This window comes from Meriones unguiculatus, chromosome 5 (genome assembly GCF_030254825.1).
Source record: "Meriones unguiculatus strain TT.TT164.6M chromosome 5, Bangor_MerUng_6.1, whole genome shotgun sequence".
Classification (NCBI taxonomy): domain Eukaryota; kingdom Metazoa; phylum Chordata; class Mammalia; order Rodentia; family Muridae; genus Meriones; species Meriones unguiculatus.
Window position 1 is genome coordinate 46844943 of NC_083353.1, and position 7799 is coordinate 46852741.

Sequence of the window (7799 nt, forward strand, 5' to 3'; positions counted from 1 at the left end):
GTGATTCACTTTTTTTTTTTTTTTTTGAGATCCTCTTTTGGTTTATTTGCCATGTGAGTATCTTCTTTTTTTTTTTTTTTTCAATGCAGTTTATTCAGGAACCTTGAACAGACATCTGACCCTGGGGAAATCAACCTGCTGTGTTGTAGAGACTTTCTGCAGGGGCTTCAGCTCACAGCACACTGTGTATCAAAGCCTCAGAAGACTGCCAGTCCTACCTCAGGGCTCCAGCACCTGCCTTCAGAGTGAAGGGTTGTCTGTTAGGTAAAAACTCCACATTTGTGGGTGAGGAGATGACCAGTGCGTAAGAGCACTTGCTGGGCAAAAATAATGACCCGGGCTGGATGACTAAGGGCTTCATCTACAGCTCACAGTGTCATGTTTTGTACCAGGGCTCATAATGTGTTTCGTAGAACTGTTTTGGCTCTGAAACACAATTGCATATAGTTGCAGATCCAGTTCCTGTCTCTGTCAGCGAGGATGAACCTGAACATTCAGGCTGCTCATGGAGCAGAGCACAGCTTGTCCTCAGCTTCAGCTGTGTCCCATCTACCTGTGGTCACCCTGGCTCTCCAGCTCTGCCTTGAGTGCTCTGCATTGCATCTGATTTCTTTCACAATTAACCTTCAGATTTCACTCACAGCTAAAATCCTGCAACTAGAAGTTTGGAAATACTGGAGAAAACAATTAATAAAAAAGCTGCTCCAAGGGAACACTGACCTGGGTAAAGGTCACACCCTGTAGATGGAAGACCCTTGGGTGGGTAGGAAATTCATGGGAGTTCCTGAATCTCAGAAGAGAGGCATCACAGGGAGCTAAATTAATTAGAATTATATCAAAAGTTCAACATGAGAAAAGACATGGTTGTCCATTTGGTGCAAACTTTCTGATCACTCCAGCAGGTGTGGCAAGGGAGCTCAGATAAAGTTTGTTCTCAGCCCTTCCCAAATGGCTGTTATCAGGACACAGGGAGTAAGATCACCAGGCAGAGAAGATGCTCCACTGGGATGCCAGGTCTCCATGACCCCATCAGGAACATGTCACCTTCTACAGATACAGAAATAACATGTCACAGAGAGGCCTTAAATTCTCCCTTCACCTAAGATTTACAGGATCTCCTCAAGCGCACAGTCCTCCCCTGCCATGTCAATCTGGGTAAGTGCTCTGCACCCAAGAGCAAATTCAGAAGGTGGTAAGAACCCAGGAAGGCTGTGGGAGGAGAAAGTTAAAGAGGGGTTTTCAGCAGCTACAGAGGAGATGCTGAGATCTGACAGACCATCAGCACAAGGGACTGAGTTCTGCATGGGTAACAAGAACGTTTTCTTCTTAACATACTCATTTCCTTAATTTATAGACTTTCAAATTACTATAGAATTCATGTTCATTACTGTGAACTAAGTAACTCCCACTGTATACGTGGATAAGCTGTTTAGTTACATTTCTTTTACTGATTTACCTATTCCTAGGATAAATTATCAGGGAAGTGAAAGGTCTGGAGAGCTTACTTTCCTGAGTTGTGCATCTGTAACTTTGGTGTGCACACAACTGTTTTCATGTAACTTCTTCTGTGCTGTGAGGTATAAAAAATTCCAAATTCTGTGTAAGTAATAGAGGCTGTAGATTCAAATTCTCATTCCACAGAGGGAGCTCCCCACAGGACTGCAATGTATATTCTAGTGTTTGCTCATGGCCTCGATTCTTCTCAGCTCAATTTCAGAGATCACAAAGTAGTGGTCTCGGCCCTTAGCCTCTTCTGGCCTGATAGAAAGTGTCATTAAATGGCTATGATGATGAGGTTTCCAGGACACTAACTATTAATGCATAGTGACAGTGGCAGATTCCCTTCCCTGTCTCACTGAGATCAGGAATTCTGGGAAGAGCTGGTTCCATGATTTGTCTTTTCTCTATGTTCTCCCCCATGTACTCTGTGCAATTTTTTATGAGAGAAAAACGTGAATCTTTTTTCTTTGAGGAAACTTTAGAGAACTGAACCCCCTCACCCTGTCCTGCTGTCTTTATTTCATTTCCAGGCTTATCCCAAAGCTCATCTTTACATGAACCTATGTGAAGAGATGTACAGGAACTGACCTCCCTTTCCTGTCACTGAGGCAATGAGCACACTGGGAGGGAGTTCACAGCTCTTAGCAGCAAAGCCAAGCCTCTCCTGAGGCTCAGTGGGTACTGGGGGAGCAGGATGTGCTGCCGCACTGTGCAGGGTCCAGTGTTTCTGCCTGGAGTCTGTGCCATGCTGCCCCTCAGGTACATCCACTCTTGATCTTTCTGTAGGCTGATTTGGAAACCCTGTAAGACATCCTCACTCATACTCTGAGCTCTGAGATGCTGTATAAAGGCTTCAAAGTTCAAAAACACAATTCTCACCCAGGCTTTCTGAAACAGTCATGATTCATTAGCCCAAAGGTTCTTCATGATTTGCCTATAAAGTTACCACAGTTCATTTATTTCTGGCATCTCTGGAATCAGCACTGGCATATGCTCAATGATGGTTTTGCCTTACCCGAAGTACCAGCCATTTCTCCCTAGTTTCTTTCTAGTTTTAAAGTTAGGATTGTGCCAAAGGTAGACATCCTGATTGAATAACCTCCAGCCATTTTCATTGAGGAGGGACAGTGTCTCCACCAACCCCCTCTATGTGCTGATGCTATGGATTGTGGGTTGTCCATGATTTGGGTAACTGTGGGCTGACACAGGCTAAAGCCATGGCTTCTTGAATTCCTGCAGTACAGGGAGTTCAATTCCTCCCCCTACCCACGAGCAGCTGTAGCCTTCACAATTGGCTTTAACTGAGGAGCTCTCAGGTTCTGCTTGGTCATTTCTTGATCTGTGCATGTTTTATTTCCTAATCTGCACAAAAACCTTCCATTCCTATTCTCCAATAGCCTCTTCTACTAGGACCTATTTCACAAATGAGTGACTTTTTCTGTTTCCATGTACTGAGTTTCATGCCTCTGGGAAGCAGCCTATTTTGTTGCATTGTATAAAGTGCAATCATAGTACATGTTACAACAGGCTATCCCAGTCCTGTGACAGCTTACTCCCGCCTTTCCTCTCCTCTTGGCTGGATGAGGTGGCCCTTAACCCATTTTGCATATCAGAGTGTGGGTCCCTTGAAGTGGTCCTTAACGCATTCTGCAGGTCTGAGAGTGTGGGTCCTATCTCCTGGTTTTTAAAACCATACTCAGCAAGGCAGATGAGCTGATAAGGGTCATCTGGGTGGAGACAGGCTAGAGGATTCTCTGTGGCTTGTTCCTGAGGAGAGGAACACTCACCAGAAGGTTTTCCATAAAAAATATAATCTGCCTGGAATCTGCATGCTTTACTGGTCCTTATTGTATAAGATTTAGATATATCTGTCAGTGCATGTCATCTTTAGCTATTTGGATGACTAGAGACATGTAGGTCCCTCCTGGCAAGCTTGTCTGTTTTCTCTTTAGCTACTATGTTATTTCATTTCCAGGATATAAGTGGTTTCAAAGCCGGAATCCCTGAAGCCGTGATGTTAGGAATATCAATGAGGATGCACATCCTCTGTAGCTGCATGACTCTCCTATGAGTTTTAGGTTTGTAGGGTTGTGGTTTCTAAAGAGATGGTGAAATCAGCACAGCCTGTGCCCCACTCTGCAAAGCTGACAGCTCACTAGCTGAGCAGTCTGATAGTGTGATGTGCTCATAAAGACCAAGTTTCTTTTTGTTCTTTCTTTTCTTGTTAGATCAGTGGAATTAAAGAAAAAAATGTGCATTTTCAGAAATGACATGAGAAAAAGCATTTTAGAACTCTTTTGCCTTTTAGTTAGCCAGTGCTGATACACATGCAATGCAAACTATTAGTTAAAATCTACAAGTGTGTTTTCCTTCCATTAAATAAGTATAGAATATGCACCTGCCTCTCAGTGCAGAGACCATAAAATGACATTCAGAGTGTGTGCTTCCGATGACATTTGTGAATGTAGTTTGTAATTCTATAAAGCTGTAAATAAAGCTTGGAAACAATGGAGCCCCATCAGTCTCTCCATTGTTTTCCTGGGCTGTCACAGCACAACTCTAATATCTGAGCTGTTCAAAATAGAGACAACTGCCATTTTATCTGCTCATTGGAAAACAGAACTGCCCCCAACCTACTGTGTTCTACTTCTTGTAACTGGGATTTGGAAAACAAACCCATGAGCTTTATAAAGAATAATTGAGCACCACTCATTTAATCAACACTCTAGTGCTATCTGGAGTACATGGTCCATAATCTTATAAAAGATTAACCTTTTCTAATTTTGCTACAGAACATGTATTTCAGAAAATCTGCTTTATTCAATGTTTTCACCAACCATCTGCTTCCAGTCTAAATCCTGACATGGTACCCTGTACTTGTGAAATTTTATCCCTTTGCCTGTCCTTAGTATCTTCCATGACAATGTCCCATGGTTGTCACACGCCAGTAGGATTTTCCAGGTGTGGTGACAATGTCACATGGTTTACAGAAGTATAAAACAATTTCACCCTACACATATGACTGTCACTGATAAGTTTTTATTATGTCAAAGGAATTCATTTACAAAATTACATCTCCTGAATGCATGGTGTCTGTGCTGGAAAGTTTTATGGCAGCTTGAAACAAGCTAGAATTATTTTAGAAGAGGGAACCGCAGTTGAGGAAACATCCTCACCAGACCGGCCTGTGGGCAAGCACCTGGTACAATTCTTCATTGATGTTGATTTCATATCGATGGCCATTCTCACTGTGAACAGTGCCGTCCCTGCCTGCTGGTCCCAGGTGCTACAAAAAGCAGGTTGAGCAAGCTCTAAGGAGCAAGCTGGTGAGCAACACTACTCCATGGCCTCTCCATCAGTTCCTGCCTCCAGGTCCCTGTCTTGAGTTCTCTCCTAGCTTCCGTGGCTGGGGAACTACAGGCTGTGTGGTGAAATAATCCCTCCTCTCCCCAAAGCAACAGAAACCCTGAGAAGACAGAAAGTGGTACTATGTGGTGAGGTATGACTATGACAGACCTGACCTTAGCTTTTTGGAGAACTGTGGAAAAGTTTTGAAACGTTGGGCTGTAAAATACATAGAGTGCTGATACTACACAGGATTATATGGTGAGATATAAGAATGTAATGCTGAGAGCAGAGCAGATGATGGAATCTTGCTTTATGCAGTTCCATAGGGAAGTTTGAGAGTCCCTTAAAGATTATATGAGGGTTACTCATGTTTTGAGTTAAGAAACACTAAACTGTTTGGTTCTTGTCAAGCTCCTGTCCTCTCCAGTCATACTATCTCCCCCTTCTTTCCTATGATTCCCTGCACTCTGCCCAATGTTTGGTTATGAATCCCAGCATCTGCTTTGATACACTGCTTGGCAGAGTCTTTCAGAGACACGCTGTGGTAGGCTCCTGTCCTGGGCACAGCGGTCTATTCTGAGACTGTTTCTCCAACTAAAGACCATGCATGGATATAACCTAGAGCCCCTGCTTGGATCTAGCCCATGGCAGCTCATTATCCAAGTGAATACCCGAGTAAGGGGAACGTGGATTGTCTCTTGCATGACTTCAATGGCTGGCTCTTTGACCTTCCTTCCTCCCCTGAGGGAGGAGCAGCATTGCTAGGCCACAGAGAAGGACATTTCAGCCAATCCTAAAGAAATCTGATAAGCTAGGGTCCGATGGAAAGGAGGGAAACTTCCCTTGTCAGTGGACTTAGAGAAAGGTAGGGAGGAGGTGAGGGAGGGTGGGATTGGGAGGAAATGAGGGAGGGGGCTACAGCTGGGATACAAACTAAATAAACTGTAAGCAATATAAAAATATAAAAGTTTAATTAAAATAAAGAACCACTAAAATGAAACGTTTGACTTGGTGAAACAATTAAAACCCTCTGAAGTATTTTCTCAGCCTCAGCACACAGACACTGTGGTCTAAATGCTGTTGAGGCTGCATCATATGCTAGTAGCCTAACTTGGTAGCTCAGGAGACTCTGAGGTGTTGAAGGCCAACTTGGTCTATGGAGGGAGTTCAGGACAGCCAAGAATACACAGACAAACTTTGTGTCAAACAAACAAACCAATAAACAAAGAGTTTCTCAGGTGGTACTGGTTCTGAAACATGGAGGGATCATGGAATCAAGCTGTGACTTGGCTCCATACAACTGTGTTATCGTCCTTGAAGACAGCCAAGAGGACACTGATGAAGCCTTGGCCCCTTTGCTGTGCAGAGCCAAGCCATTTTTAGATGTCAGTATCACATGACAGCAGCACCTGCTGTGGGGTGAGCCAGTTTGAACTTTGGAGACAGCTGTGTGGAAGGCTTTGCCAGCAGTGTGGAGGAGCCCAGAAGGTCACTGGTGAGTCCCAGAAGCCTGGCACTGGGAGTTATGCTGTTAGACTTTGTTGAACTTGATTGTGACTGTGCCCTGGTTCTTTCCTTTTAAATAAGAAAATACTTATTGATTGATATTTTTCAGGAGCCCACAAAGTCTCTTGACTTTGAACTTTTAAAGGGATTTTGGAGACTTCAGCGAGTTTGGAGTTCTAGAGAGACCATGAGTTTTTAAGAGACTTTGAAAATGTCAGAGAAACTAGAGGTTTTAGAGAGTTGTATTTTGTAGAGTATTTGAATGTGGAAAGTGACTTAAGAGATTGAAGTTTAAAAATAAAAAAAAAACATTGAAGTTTTATATTGCAATGTTGACATTAGTTTAATATCCTGGGAACAACAAAATTGAGAGACAAAGTTATAGTGTAACAGAGATGTGTTTAGTGTCAGGTAGATAGGGGGTCAACTGTGGCAGCTGTTTTTGTCTTTTGTTTGTTGAATCAACACACTAGACTCTTTTGGGAAGGGAATCTCAGTTGAGAAAATGCCCCCACTAGGTTGGCCTATGGGCAAGTGTATGATGCATTTTCTGGATTGATGATCAGTGTGAGAGGGCCCACATAACTGTTCCTGTGGACTCTGGGCTCAGGGTTCTGGATACTTAAGAACACACACTGAGAAAACAATGAGACCCAAGCTAGTAAGCAGCGTCTTTTTGTGACACGTGCCTCAGTTCTTGCCCTAGGTTCCTGCCTCAAGTCCCTCCCCAGCTTTCCTGCATAAGGGATTATCAGCTGTAAGATGAAATAAAGGCTTCCAAACCCCATTTGGTTTTGGTCGTGGGGGTTTATTTAGTCTGTGTCTAAATCAAAGAAACTACAATAATTCAACAGCATGTACACCACATTTATTAATATAAACCTGGAGCCAGCATATCAGGTACCTGGTAAGTATCACAGCTCCATTATGGAGAGAGGGAATGTTGACTCCTATGGAGTCTGCCATTCAAAAATGAGTTGGACCATTTTTCTTTAATTAATTCTGTAATATGGGACAGCTCCAAGTCTGCTATAACTGTAGTTCTATTTACTCCCTGAATTCACATGCTGAAGGAGAAAGACATGGCATATGTCCCTGCTGACATTTGCCCACTCTGCCATTCGCTTGGAGCAGCTCTGGACTGAGAGCAGAACCAAGCAAGATGCGGATACAGAGCAGCAATCAAATACTGAATAGTCCACCAGAGTTCTCTAAAAGGACTATGTGCCAACATACTACTGTTTTCTGATTGATTTGTCTTTTATCTACTCTGTTTCAGGAAGGGACAGTGCTGAGCAGTCATTATGAGCTGCCTGAACTCTCCCAGAGCACAAACATAAGGCACTGTATGAGAAAACCAGCTGCCAACACATCCACACAGACGATCATGTGCTGGAACTCTCCCATGTTTGGTGTGTGAACATCATGTTCTTGCTCACCCAACT